This window comes from Tenrec ecaudatus, chromosome 11 (assembly GCF_050624435.1).
Source record: "Tenrec ecaudatus isolate mTenEca1 chromosome 11, mTenEca1.hap1, whole genome shotgun sequence".
Lineage (NCBI taxonomy): Eukaryota > Metazoa > Chordata > Mammalia > Afrosoricida > Tenrecidae > Tenrec > Tenrec ecaudatus.
The window spans coordinates 97,756,020-97,771,293 of record NC_134540.1 but is presented as its reverse complement, the minus strand read 5'-3'; positions in this window follow the sequence as shown (position 1 = coordinate 97,771,293).

The window sequence follows — 15,274 nt, the reverse complement described above, 5'->3', positions numbered from 1 at the left end:
ATCTATCCCTGCCACTGCTTTTAGGATAAACCACTTAAAATGTGCATAAAATCCTGGCAACAACGAACAGGGACAGAGTGCAATATTATACGCAACACACACACATACACACATATATTCCAAAATCCCCTGCCTTCAAGTCAATTCTCATTCATAATGACCCTATAGGACAAAGTAGAACTGCCCTGTGCTTTCTGAGGCTATAGATTATTACAGAAGTAGAAAGATGCATCTCTCTCCGGAAGAGTGATTGGCAGATTTGAACTACTGACCTGCGGTTTGCAGCCCCCAAATAGTGCTCCAGAGCTCTTTAGAAAAATAGAATTACCTCATTCAAACGACCGAATCTGTGCACACAATTTTCCAAACCAAGCAGCACTTTCTAGATTTACTGTGGATCATGAAAATAACCCACATAGCATCAGAGCGCCTATCAGAAATATGTTACATACATTTTCACCATCCCTAAACATACGCAAAACATGTAATCACAGCACCCCTGCAAAAAATTAAAAATTATCATTGACATTACCTTGGGTGAAAGCTGAAGCAGAATTCCAATTTTCAGAAGTTCTGAGTCATACAAAACCTGGGCATTAAAGGGAAACAGGAAGAAAGCAAACAATTCACCACTGAGAAAAGGCATGGAGAATGAACAAGTCTTAAAGTTTCTGAAGCCCTGAAACACACGTTTACAATTTCAAGAGTGTTAACCCCCATGGAATTGCCGAGGGTTCTTGGAAATGAGAAGGAAATTACTGTTTTATTATTATTTTTTTTTAGCACCAAGTTTCTGGGACAATCCTGAAATCCCATCGAGAAAGACAGCTTTGGAAGCCTCTTCTCCAGCTGCACCACTTGTTCTAGGATCCAACAGAGATTCCAAGCTCAAATACAGCTTACAGAGAACATCTAGCAATTCTCAATAGGGACAAAGACAAAGGCACATCATCCAGACAAAGGAGGTCATTTACACAAGGGCGTAATGCTTTTCCAGGAGGAACATGTCGAAAACTAGTTAAATAAGGCCTGAAACAGGACATTTTTTGATAGTGCTCATGAAAGAGTCAGCCTGCTGTTAAACACAATATTAGAAATACAACATAATTGAAGATTTAGTTTGTTGGAAATCCAAAATAGAAACGCCCTCTTCCTTGTAGTCAAACTCGATTTAGGTTTCGTTCGTAAGGATGTGTTAACTCGGGAAGGCAGGAGGCAAAGCCACCACGATCAGCAGCCAGGGATGAGGCATCCCTTGTTTATGGAGTCAGTGGAGAGCAGGACTCAGGGGATGAGCTCCTAGAGCAATGTAAGCACAGTTGTTTCTGTAATCCTTGCAAACCCTGCTAGTTTTAACTTTTGTCTCATTGTTTGGGGCTCTAAAGTTTCTTTTGATCATTCCCAAATCTTCTTTTGGTCACATTGTTTATATATTAATTACAATAAAAATATGATCACCTGTGGTCAAAGTATACTATATGATTGTGTTGAAATGTCTTCCTTTATGATTCTGTTCATCCATAATCACTCAAATGTTCTTCCCCAAATCAACTTTCATAATTTTGCCTCAAAAAATAACACAACCCTATGGTGATCATTCCCAAACCTACTTTTTTCATCACACAGTTTGAGGCATATAACTTGCTTGATTTTCACTGGATTTCAGTTGCAGATTAGAGCTCAAAAATCCAATTATTTCCATTTATCTCACACTTGCAGAATAAATTTAACAGCTTCTTGACTCAAATTACTAATATCTCTCCTTGGTTGAAACAGTAGCAGACAAGTCTAAGTGTGGACCTCTGTTCATGGTAACACTCTCACATAGTCATGTTTAGAGGCATGACAACATAGCACAGTGACAGATGGGACTACAGAAGTGTGAGCAGGACCATGATTGAAACAAACACACATATAATTTTAGATAGACAATCTTACAAAATTACTCAGGGTTTTCTAACCTAGACAGTAAGGGCACAGCTGATGTTCAAGACTCCTGATTACAACCCCCAGTACTATCCCGGGTTCTGCTAGACACCATCAAGGTCACACCATGAAAGCACCTACCAGTTAGTACCCCTCCCTGCGCTGGCTGGAGATGGGTAGAAGTCATTCACTTTCCAATGCACTCAGCCTGTGGGCATGACTACCTCCACTTAGGTAATGGTCAGATGGAACTCGATGCAGCCTGAATATATGTGAGGAATCTGCAAAAGAACTTGGGGCATTCACGGTCATCACAAGCCTTTCTTCTCAGAATATAAACTCTGATACGAAGGGTATCTCACATGTTAATTACATGGGATTTTTTAACAAATAGCATGTATTTACTACTGTTCTAACATTCTAAAAGAAACTCTGTTGGTACCATGAAGAAATTAAATAAAACCACGGGTGTCTCAAGATTGGTACAGAATGCTTGGGGTAGCATTTTACAGGAAACAGGATCTGGTGGTTCAGTGGGTTAAGCATTAGCTGCTATCCAGAAAGCTGACGCTTAGAACTCACCTAGATTTCTGTGTGGAAAGGGTGAGACAGTTTGATTTGATAAATAATTAAAGTCTCCTAAATATTTTGTACATATTTAAATATTCTAAAAATATTTAAAGTCTAGGGAGTTCCACTCACTCCTATAGGGTTCTATAGGGTTTCTATGAGTTGGACTCAACTTGACAGCAGTAAGTAATAGTTTTGGGGGTTTGATTTGCATATACTTCATATAGCACACAATTTAATCAATAGTAAGAAAATGTGGGAAATCCTCACCACAATCACTTTCAAAACATTTTCTTCTCGGATTCACTGTTGTCTGCTCTCCATTTTCCGATCATCCACTGCCATGCTCACATCCAGTTACTTTCTCTATAGATATGCCTATCCTGGGTTTCACTTACAGAAAATCATTCAAAGCAGAACACTATCTTACAAATTCATACAAAGCAAGCAAACAAAAAACCCTAAGAATTACAAGACAAAGCATAGAAAAACCTCAAACAAAGAAAAAGCAGAACATATCAAACAACTGAAAAAACTTTAAAATGAGTAAAAAGGGAGGTCGAATGAAAGGGTTTCACATTTTAGCCTAACTGCCTCTGCCACACAGGATTTGACAATGTGCTCTAGCAGAAGGCGGTTCACATCTCTGCAGTGTGAGCAAAGGGAATTCACAGGAGGCTTAAGCCATGTGTGAATCCTGCCAATGGATTTTGGGAATCCACTGTTGTGAACAGCTTCTGCAAACTTGTGTTCACAATTTAAGCTCTGATATCTTTCCCTCCTGCAGATTTGGGTTTTATTATTTACATTCATTGGATCATACAGGGTAGTGAGATTCTTTTTGTGGACTTAGTTTATGCCTCACTTAGATGGTTGCTTGTTTAAAGGCAAGTTGTTAAGGCCCCCAGACAATATTCTTTCTAATAGTCTGGCACCATCTGGTTTCTTCACTATACTTTGCAGTGATCTCTTCATAAGGGTGAGCCTCAGGCAATCCCATGCCATAAATGCTCTTAGGCTAAGGCTAAAATGAAACGTGATCTCTAAACCATTTATACATATATTGTTTATATATGTTCATTTGAGAGACAGAATTATCATTTTATGATAGAGGATGTGAGGTAATATTGTCATTAATTTAATCAATAGTGTAAATTAAATGTTTTAAATGTAATCAATTTAAAATACCATTGAGAAAAGGAAAGTATGCAGGAATAGGCCATCTTCAGATTGCAATACATGAATTGTTGACTTATACAAATTAAAACATTTAAATGGGCTGTCCATATTTATGAAAAAATTGGGATTGATTATAGTGCAAACATTTCACTATCACTTATTCACAAAGGTAGAAGAACCATACCTACAAGATTCATACATGTGCTAAGAAAAAAAAAAAAAGAACACTCCACTGCCATTGATTCACTGCTGACTCATAGTGACCCTGGACGGCAGCATGGAGCTGCCCCTGTGGGTTTCCGAGACCCTAACTGTTGTTAGGGGTGGAAAGCCCCATCTTTGTCCTGTGAGTGGTTGGTGGTTTTAAACTGCTAACCTTGCAGATCACCACCCAATGGGTAACCATAGAATGACCAAGCTTCCTCATTAAGCCAGGGGAGAATTAAGATAGCAGATATATGATCATTCCAGGCCATCGTCCATAATACACTTTCAAAGCAAGGGATCTAAACCAAACTCCAGTGATCATCAGTTCTAAAACCTTGGATACCAGCCAGCTGCTTCTTTTCACGATAAGGTATTTTAGTCTTAAATCCAAAGGCCTATGTCAATTTTTATTGAGAAATCATGAAATCACCTAAACTTTCTGAAATGTTTATTCTCTGTGAGAGTAGTTTGTAAGATTAAAATGGCTGAATGAGTGAAGATTTTAGTTGAAATTATGAATGCTGTCTATGCATTGTCTTACAATAGGTCATCTAAAGCAAGAAATCCAGTGACGAGAAAGACCCTATATCAACAAGTAATCTTCTATCAAGAAGGCTCCTCATCCCAGTCCAACTCACGCTCACAAGTCGCATGCACGCCAGGCCCTCTTCAGACGTACTTAGCTGCGTTACTGGTGGCGCACAAAGGTGAAGCCGAGTGTCGGAAGCTCACACACAGGCGTGTGCAGCGTTTCTGGGATCTAAGGTTCATGGAAACAAGGCGGGGCACCAATAGCTCTCAGGATTAGGTAGCACTCATGGGGTTGCCCCTAAAGACAGACAGAATTCCAGCAAGCAAAGAGGTAGAGAATGAGAGAGGTTCTCGCTTTTTTCCCCTAAGGAGACCACCCCCACAAAGAAGGCATCATCATACTGTGACCCCATTGACAGGTCCACCCTGACACTTCCATACACATTCAAGTTGAAATAAAATTTTATAATTACCACATATCATAATTTTTCTATTTGCCAAAGCTGATAGTTCTCCTTGTGATATGTTGAACAGCTGTAAAGTAGTTTTGGTAATACATTTATAGTGATTTTCCATAGATCGATTTAAGAATTATAATTTGAATACCATCAACAATATTTAATTGTTAAAGACTAGCACTAAAAAAAATATTTATTCCATTCGCTCACCAGGATCAGACATGGAAAAGCCATACGACTGAAAACTGGAGGATTTTAATCCTAATGTATGTACTCAGATTGTGACTCTCCTGCACTTTGCTTTTAAGACACCAATTCCATATATGTATCTTCAAGTAATAAATTGAAAATTTTGGAAGATATTTTGTCCTTATAATGACAGCCAGGAAATATAGGGGAGAAGGGCTGCCCCTCAAGGGTCCACCAATTCGCAAGAAATAATTAGCCAGGCCCTTAAAGAAAAGAAACCTTCCTAAGGGATCAGGCACACTCTAGAGGGCTATGGGAAAACATATGTGCATTACGGAGCAGTTATATCCCTTGCACACTTACGCATGCCCACTCAAAGTCTAGACATGCATGCACACAGTAGGGATCAGTTATGTTACATGTCACATGCACGTTTGAGCACATCCACTACTAACTTCCTGACATACACAAACCTGATGTTCTGAGTGGATATGGGAGGGTACCAGTGGGGAAGAAGCATACAAATGATCAAGAACTTTAAAACCACACATCTCTCTACGCTTTCCAAAGTTGACCTTTTCTTGTCTGAGAGCATGTACTATTACAACTTTACTGTCACGCATAAAAGCTTGCTTTCACTATATTCTTCTGTCCTGTGAGTTCTTTTTGTGATGAGAAGCAAGATGCATGGAAAAGCATACCAGAAGCTAACAAACATATTTGGTATTGTGACTCACATATTCCTCCTGACTTGCATATCCTTGTGACCTGGATATCCCTCCTTTAATGTGTGCCCCTCCTGACACAGAGATTCCTCTTGACCAACATAGCCCTTGAGGTAGGGTTCCCAAGGTTGGCACAAAACTTCCCTCTCCCTAGAGCCATGTGTGAATGGAGCCATGTGTGAATCTCTGATTCACCTTGTGTTCGTGCATTGTTTTCTTCTTCTTCTTGGGTCTCATTTTTACTTCTCCCCAGCCTGGGAAGGTGGTTGTTGAGTATTTGGCACCTTTTCCTTCTTGGAAGAGTTTTTTTTCTTATAGATCAGGCTGCCATCTCTTTGGTGGCAATTGAATTGGGATCTAGAGGGGTCAGTAGATTCCTCCTTTTCCTTCTCATTTTATTCAATGCGTGGTTGCGCTCATCTAATTGCAGAACAGACAAGGCACAAAGTATGGGATTTTTAAAGCTGGCATGTTAATCCAAGCAGGTGGTAAAGGATGGAAATTGGTGGGGGTGTTGGGACACTAGAGTTATTTGGGGGAAAAGTGAAGACAGACTGAGTGTCTGATGTGGCTTGCAAGAGAAGTAATATGTTTGGAACCATGAGACCCCTGAAAAATGCAAAGTTATCACTGTTTTGAATTTAGTAAGAATATTTCAGCTCAGTAGAGGTACGGGACACTTTAACTATAAACTGATGTGAGAACTGTACATTGTAAAGCCTGCACAAGAGAGATGGTGTAATAAGAGGTTGTGACATTATACCTGTGACTCCTACAATAGTGGTGGATGCTATAGAAGTATGTCCTGAATGGTCAGGTAGTGTGGAATAAGCAGCTCCCATGTCTAACAGGAAAGGCATATGCTTACCCAGGCAATGATCATTACCCAGGGCTGGAGATGGGGTGATCACCATAGGGTCTTTCGACCCAGAGTGTCATCTGTCCTCCCCTACCAAGCCTAACAGCTCTGACGATGGGGATTCTTGAGCAGATTGCTCCAGAAGTCTTGTAGGGTAAGCTGTTTTACCCACTCTCTATGGAAAGTCAGTTCCCCAGTGACCTTCTTGTCTGCAATGTGGGCATGGCTTCAGAGTGGGGGCGAGGATTGGGACATTATCATGCCCAGTGTCCCACTTGGGAACATTTAAACAGGGTCTGGATGACTCAATTATTTGTGGCCCAATGTTGATGGGTTTGGTTACACCTATTCTGCCCTGAGGGGCATTAGCTATCATCTGATATTTGGCTTTGTATGTTCCTAATTTGTCTACTTTTGCTTGTTCTCCCCAGTTATTGAAAACTGTGAGTGCTGCATTCAGTTCTCCTGTGGGGTCTGAGGGCCAGACTCCAAACTTTTAAGTTTTTTTCTTAATGTTAGGAGCTGACTGTGAAATGAAGTGTGAATGCAATAAGTTAGTCCCTCCTGGTGTCAGGGGGTCTACTCTGGTATATTTAAGAAGAGCATCTAAAAGATGAGATAGGAATTGGCAGTGCTTTCATTTTGATTTTGGAGGATTTCCTTAATTTTGTCATAATTGACTATTTTCTATAAATTTTTATTGAGAAGAATAACCATGTCATCTTGGAGAGTGTAGTCCCATGACTGATCTGATAATTCCAATCAGGGTCCTGTCTGGGGACTCATTGGAGCTAACTGATTTACCTCTGTTTTGAATATGAATTTCATCACCTCTCTCTTGAGCACTAATCCAGACTCTCTCGCTGTCTTCAGGGGTTAAAGTGGTTGTTAGAATTATATAGATATCTCCTCTGTTGATCACATTTTAAATCTTAACCAGATTGTATATTGCCTGTGAGCAATAACATATTTTCTGGTCATATTAATACCAAAATGTCACTGTGTAAGTATAGGACAGTCCATTTTTACACTACATCATCTCTGGAAATCCTTAGACTATAATATGTTTTTCATAGAACATTACATATTTCAATGCTGACTTCACTTCTGTGTGCCACACATTGTTACCCACAGGACTGGTAAAATGAACTTTTAGGTGGAGACAGTCCTACTCATTCAAAGAACCTTTAATAGGATGTGGCATGAGACCATATTTACCATATATAAAGTCTCTCTATCAATTAAGATTAGAGAGGACAGCCATTGGAAATTCTCATTGGCATTGCAGACCTAAAATATCAAAAGCTCTTGGAGGAAATAAATGCAGCCCATTAGGTCTACTAGACAAGTAATACCAACTCTGCAGGAAGTTAAGTGAATGATCTAGCATCAAGGAGGCAGAAACAGAGAGATTGAGGCTACTCATGAGGCTCTCAGACACTGTAGACCAGACTTGGCACCATTATTGGTATCCAGAGGTAACATCTGACAAAACTAAAAAATTTCCACGTGGTATAAGGTTGATATGCCATATGTACTCATGCATAAGCTGAGTTTTTTTTATCACATCTTTTATGCAGTTTTTGTGGTAGAATTAGGTGGCTTGGATGATATTCGGATTGGCTTATACTCGAGTATATACAGTATCAGAATCTATATACCTGGACTCCATTAAAAAAAAACTGGATTTCTACTCTTTAGATACCAGAGTCCTTAAAATAAAACCTTACATAAAATCTTAAAAGATAAAGCAATGAATAGAAGTTATTTGTAACTTAAATGTCACATAGTTATCCTATTGCTTTGCACTGAGAATGCTCAATGGAAACACTTGCAACATGTATACAAACCTGAAAACAATTTCCCAACTCTATAGATTATATTATACTCCATCCTTGCTCTGAGAATATTGGAAAGATACATATAATGGAAAAAATGTCATCACTGTGAGTGGCAAAAGTCTTACTTCCATTTTTTCTATTGATGATACTACACTTAACTACTTGCAAGTGGTTCCCAGAATTTTAAACTTCAGTTTTATAAGACATGTATCCAACATATTGAACAACACAAATAAACACATAGAATTGGTAGGCACTGAAACATTTCCCATTGACTATCAGGGAACATGAAATGAAAAAAAAAAAAGAAAAGAAAAGGATCTTAATACATCAAATGTAGCCCAAACCAAATGAAACCTAACCAGACTAAACCAAACCCAACCAAACTCACTGCCCTTGAGTTGATTTCAACTCACAGTCATGACATAGGACAGCATCAAACTACCCCCATAGGTTTCCAAGACTGAAACTCTTTACTAGTGTCGAAAGCCCCATATTCCTCCCGCAGAGCAACAACTGGTGGTTTAGAATTATTGACCTTATGGTTAGAAGCCTACGGTAGATACATATTATGTGAACCAGCAGGTTCAGTTAAGCGTGGAGTTGAACCTGTCAATCAAATGGTAGCTTAATGACACTTCTTCTAGAGTGAGGCGGTGCAGACTTTTGTATAACGCTGAGATTGAACGGATGTGATACCTCACTACTACTTACCCTTGTTCCTCCCTGCCATTTCCCCGAGACTCTGCGTCTGCCTTCAGTGTTCTGCCTCCAGGAATGGCTTCATAGATGAGTGTCATTGGTTTGTTTCTCTAGACAACCCAGTGTCCATGGGAGTGGAGTCTAGAAGGACAAATCATGAAGATGAAGAGGGGAGGTTTTTCTCTGACTTCGGCCTCATGGTGATCAGGTGGATTGGACATTCTTCGCTTTTGGGTAGCTAGAGGAAGTCAGATAGGGCATTTGGCTTACTCAGTTTGGCTTATGGAAAGGGTTCGGAGAGTGAAGCTTTTAATTCTTAGAAGCTATCGTAAAAGTGATTCCTACCTAATATGGGGCAAAGAAACATAACGGATGTTAACTTGAAGTTCATGTGAGGAGAAAGCCTCTTGGACTTGTCTGGGCAAAAAAAAACCCTGCTGGTTACTGAAAATGGCTGACAGCAGGACTGGCCCTGGTTTGATGAGCCAGGGGTGAAAGGCCATAGGAGCAGGGTAGTCTAGATAAAAAGGGATTGGGTTTGAATGTCTTAAGAAGTGCATTCAGAAGTGACAATTGCTCCTTACTGGAGCATATTGCAACAGAGGACAATACTGGGGACACACAGCAGGGAGGTAATATGGTCTGAACCCCACACCCCCCACCCACAACCCCCACAGTGGGCCAACCAAGAAAGGAACAGAACAGACCAGCAACAGGAGCAAAGCAAAACCATGAAGCCCCTAAAAAGACCCCAAATAGACTTCAGGCTAGGAGAGGCAGCTCCGGAATTCCCCAGGACCAGTGGGGAGACAGTCATAAGTGTCAGCGGAAAGACCTGAAATTATGTATGTTTTTCCTCTTCCATTTTTTCTTTTCTTTTTAAAATATTTTATTTTCTATCTGTTTGGTCTATGACATTGTTGATATGGCTTCTTACATAAGAAAGTCATGGGAAGCAAGCTAGAGTAGAAAGCAACAGGACCAACAGTCCTGGAGGGACTTGTGGAGAGAATGGGGTAGGGGAAGGGTACAGCGAGCATATGTAAATACATTAATCCATAAAAAGAGGTATTGTCCTATGTACATATATGTATGTACTTAGTGTATAAAGCAATACACTGAGGTAGTGGATTGACTTTGAGCCTCTGTTCATGCCCTCCTCAATACAAGAATGCTTTGTTCTAACAAAATGTCATTCTGTGATGCCTACCCACCTGGAAAAATCACTAAAGACAACATGGATGCATAAGCAAATGTGGTGAAGAAGCTGGGTGGAGTTTGGGTATTACAAGATATAGTGTCTGGGGCTTTAAAGGCTTGAAGTGAAACAAGCGGCCATGCAGCAGAGAAACAACAAGCCCACATGGAAGCACACTAGCCTGTGCCATCACTAGCTGTCAGCAAGACCAGGTAACATGCATCCGAAAACCCTTAACAAACAAACCAACAAACAAGCAAAAACACACTGTTGAGACCGAGGGAGGTTGGAGCAGAGACCCAAAGACCATTTCTAGGCAATGGCACATCCTCCCACAGAGGAGTGACAGGGGAGGGATGACTCAACCAGGGTGCAGTAAAACACTGATGACACACACATAATTCCTTTGGCTCCTTGAGGCTTCCTCATCCCCACTATCATGACCCCAGTTCTGCCTCTCACTTCAGACCTGACTGGATCATGTACACAAGTATAGTTAAGAGAGAAGTGTTCATGATACAAGGAATCCAGAAGCAGGAATGGGAATAATGATAACAGGAGGTTACTTATTTTTTAATGTATGTTTTATTTTATTTGTTTATTTTTATAATATGTAATATTGATGTGTGATAGTTTGGATATTTTAAAGAAACAAATCTACAGAAACTCATATGTATAAGAGAGTTTTAAATAAAGGTTACATGCAATCAAGAAAACATCCCAACCCAGTGCTTCCCAAACCCAGAAGTCCAACATTAACTCATATGTCCAACACCAATTCACAAAGTCCTCCTCCATCTCCCAAAACACACACTATGATGCAGACTGCAGGAGGAAAGCAGAATCAGTGAGCGTGTAAGCATCTCAGCGCTGGCAGGGGTCTCCACACGGCTGCTCTGGCACCCAGGGCTGCATTGGGGTAGGTCCATGTGGCTTCTCCTTGGGGATGTCTTGCAGGAAGTGAGACTTGCCAGCTGAAGTAGAGAACTGGCTAAGGCAGCTGTACCCTGGTGCGACCATCACAAAGCAAGAGACCCAAGAACTATCGCTCCTGCCTTCAATTAACCCCACATGTGCTTATCGGCCAGGTTGGCACAATAAACTAACGAACTCAACATGGATGCATATATCTGTGAATGTATATAGTATATTCTAATAAAAATAAATATCAGATTCAACAAAAAACTCTCTACCAAAATTTTCATGAATATTTTTAGACAACCCTTATGAAGACTAGAATTAAAGCACACACTATTCACAGTGCACCACATAGGAACATCTATAAAACAGAATCGCGCATGATTATCTATGCTACTTGATTTATATCCCGGTTCGTAATTGTGTTCTCCCACAGTTATTTATCTCATTAAATATGGAAGAACCTTTTAAGGGTTGCTGCTTCCATACTTTGCACATCTCAGATTAGACTTAGTCTAGGTAACAAATCTGTTAACTGGATTAGTTTTTTCAAGTGGAATACACTCAAATTTACTAATTCATCAGCAAATTTTACTATTTAAATATTTATGGTTTTGTATAAGTGAACATTTTAAATATATGTATGTTCATCTGAAGGAACGCTTCATAAATGAGACTTTGTTTTGAGTTTTAAAGGACTAGTTCACTTTTATTAAAGTTTATTTTTGATAGTTTTACAGACACAGGTATCTTTGATTTCCTTCTCAGAAGTCTCATTCCCAGGAGAAATTGAGTGATTTATGATTGCTTCCCCATGTACAACTTTTTTTGGGAAAATATATGAACACAGAAAGGTCATACCAGAAATGACAACAGTCCTCCTAAGCCAGATATAAGTAGCCTGAACTTTAATGGGATGATGAAACCTGAATGCAAGGTACCATTTCATATAATTTCTGATATGTCACTAATTGATTGTGGCATCTTAATATCACCACACATTTGCTTAGAGAAAACATTGTGTTTAGTTTCCCCCCCACATTCACGCACCATGGGAGTCTAAGAGAGCGCATCATAGTACAGTAGAGGTGGGTCCATTGTAGGGAGACGCACCTCCATATTGTTGCTTAGAGCTGGGGTCACATCTAAACATGTGACTGGAGAAGAGTCCTTTCACATTCCCTGAGGCTATGGCTTGAACTCATTTCTTCATAGTTGTAGGACTTAGGCTTTTATTGACTGTTGCCTAGAATCTCCCCCCAGCTCTCCAGGCCTCAAGCCATCAACAGTTTCCTGTCACTGCTCCATTTATAACATTACTGCTTGGTTTCTCAAATCCACAAGAGACAGAGAGCATCCCAAAGACAGACTCTTGAAAGCAGAAGCAGCATTAGTGTACGATCATGTGCAATTAACCACGCATCCTTGTCACTCTTGATGCATTTCATTGAGAACCAAATCACAATCCACACTTAAGACGGGGTTGTAGGGCCACCTTAGGAGTCCAATTATTAACTCTGGTACTGTGAAAATCCCAGTGATTTTGCCTCGGTTTCATGTAAAGGAAATCAGACATGCTTGTTCTTTATACTCCTGTGTAGAGCTAGCCAATATGAGACAATTATCAGCTTATTTAGAGAGCCAACTAAAGAAGGCAGTATACGATGTTTCCGTGATTGGACACTTTCAGATAAGAGTAATTTTGTTTCATTGATAATATGAATATAATTTACATGTGTTTTTGTTTGATTAACTTATTTAACATACAATGTTCATTTTATATATACTGTCAATAGCACTTTGCTTTTATATTTGTATTGAAAATGACTTAAAATGATGAAGAAAGAATATGTTTATATTTGTGTCTAAAAACTCTATTTCATTGCGATCTCCTCCCACTCATATCACTTCAGGCAATATTTGTCATCTTATTGCTTTAAGTGCATTTATATCATGATAACATTGATTCTTCTAAAGTGGAAAATACCCTTATCAAGTAACTTATAAAATTTTGCACTTTCTGAAGTCATTAAAAGTGTTTGCATTCAGTGCTAAAAATAAAATGCTGATCTTCTTCAAGTATAGAAGAGACCGGCATATAACATATGTTGTTTGTAAAATAATCTCTGGCTTTTATTATTTTGTCATGAACTCTGCTTAGAAGCACTTACCCCAGTCAAGAGATTACTGTTAGAGGCCTTTGGTTCCTCTGGGAATTTGGCAGAGAATCTGCTTTATGGTATAAATTGAAGAGCTCTTCTAATACACACTTCTTTTGTCCTGGGTTCTAAGGAGAGTTGAGCTCCAGTACAGAAAGCTCATTACATCACCATAAACAAGTGTCCTTGTTCCAGGATCCCCATACTGTGTAATCATCATTATAAACATATGTACATCTGAGTCTGGGTAAATTCCCCCACCCTCTCTACCTCCCACAAGGGGTGCCATTTGGTATGTATTAAATTTTTGACCATGAACATTGCTGATATTCAGTTATAAAAATTTCACTGTAAGTGATAAAGGCTTTTTGCAGAAATGGCCGTTGTAAATCTCAAGGACCTCAGTGAAACAAAGATCACTAATAAATACAAAGGTCAAACATTCCCTGTGAATTAAAAGATGGATTTTCATAAATTTATGTGCATTTAAGAAGTCAGTTAAGATTATCCCCCAATCAAACTCACTGCCTTGAAGTAAATTTCCAACTCCGAGGCCTTCCAAGACTAAGCAGAATTGCCCAGAGTTCCCAAAGCTGTTGTTAATCTCGACAGAAGCAGACTGTAACATCTTTCTCCTGGCCAATGGGTTCAAGCAGTCAATCTTTTGATTAGCTGCCAAAAACTTAACCAGTTCATCTTAGAGGTCATAAATGAGGGAAAACACTACCAATCCAAAGCAAAATATAGTTGGAGAGATAAATAGATACCTCTTTAATGGACTGTAGGCTACTGATTTCAGATTACAACCTCCAAGTCTTTCTCTTAGAAAAGAATAGATTGATGTCAACATAGATAATTAGCATATCAAAACACAGCTACTAAAATTCACTTTATATTTCATTTTCTTCTGATATCAAATCTATTTACGTTCCTAGATAATGATCTTTGGGGTTTCAATGGGGACTCAATCTCAGCAAATGGATTTGCAGCCTCCACTATCTTCCATAAGCTTCTGTAAACTGGCTCTTTAGAATTTAGGCTCTGGGATTGGATTTTCTTCTCGGCACTCTTTGGGTCACAAAGCTGGCTTGCTTCTGTGGTGTGCACTTAGCTCACTCCTCCCTTCCATGGCCACTCGTTTTCAGAAAAGTCTTCCAAACATCAGATGCTGCTTTTCCAATAGCTGGGCATCAAGAGGTTTATTGCACCACTCTTTTCTATAAGGGCTAACGTTCATGAGGATAGGATCCTCATCTTAAACCACCCCCCGAACTCTCCCAGTCTTACAGAACATCTCTCTAAGCTTTTCATACTGCAGAGACTGACAAGATTTTGAAATTAAACCCCTTCAAGGCTAGCTATCATTACAGGTTGCATTGGTGCTTTCAGATGATGAAAGGGTAAGTAGGAGGATCTGACTCTCTACTTCTAGAAAAATAAAATGGTCAGTGAAAACTCCCATGAATAGCAGGGCAACAGGGTCTAATGTAGTGCTGGGGCACTCAATATATAACTGACAAAATGTTGCCTCCTCCGAGTAGAGATGTAGATGGATGAAAATGATATAGATGGATGAAAACATGTGATACATAGATGGATGAAAACATGTGATACATAGATGGATGTGAGGCTTTCACTTACTGATGTGAAATGGCTCAACATGAGAAGGAAAAATGGTAAACATTTGTTAGTCATCAGAATTCGCAATGTCCAAATGCATCACTAAAGTAAAAAAAAAAAAGATCATATAATGGTTGTTATTCTGTCTTTAGTGAGTTTAAATGGAATGATGCTGACATTTTGAATCTGACA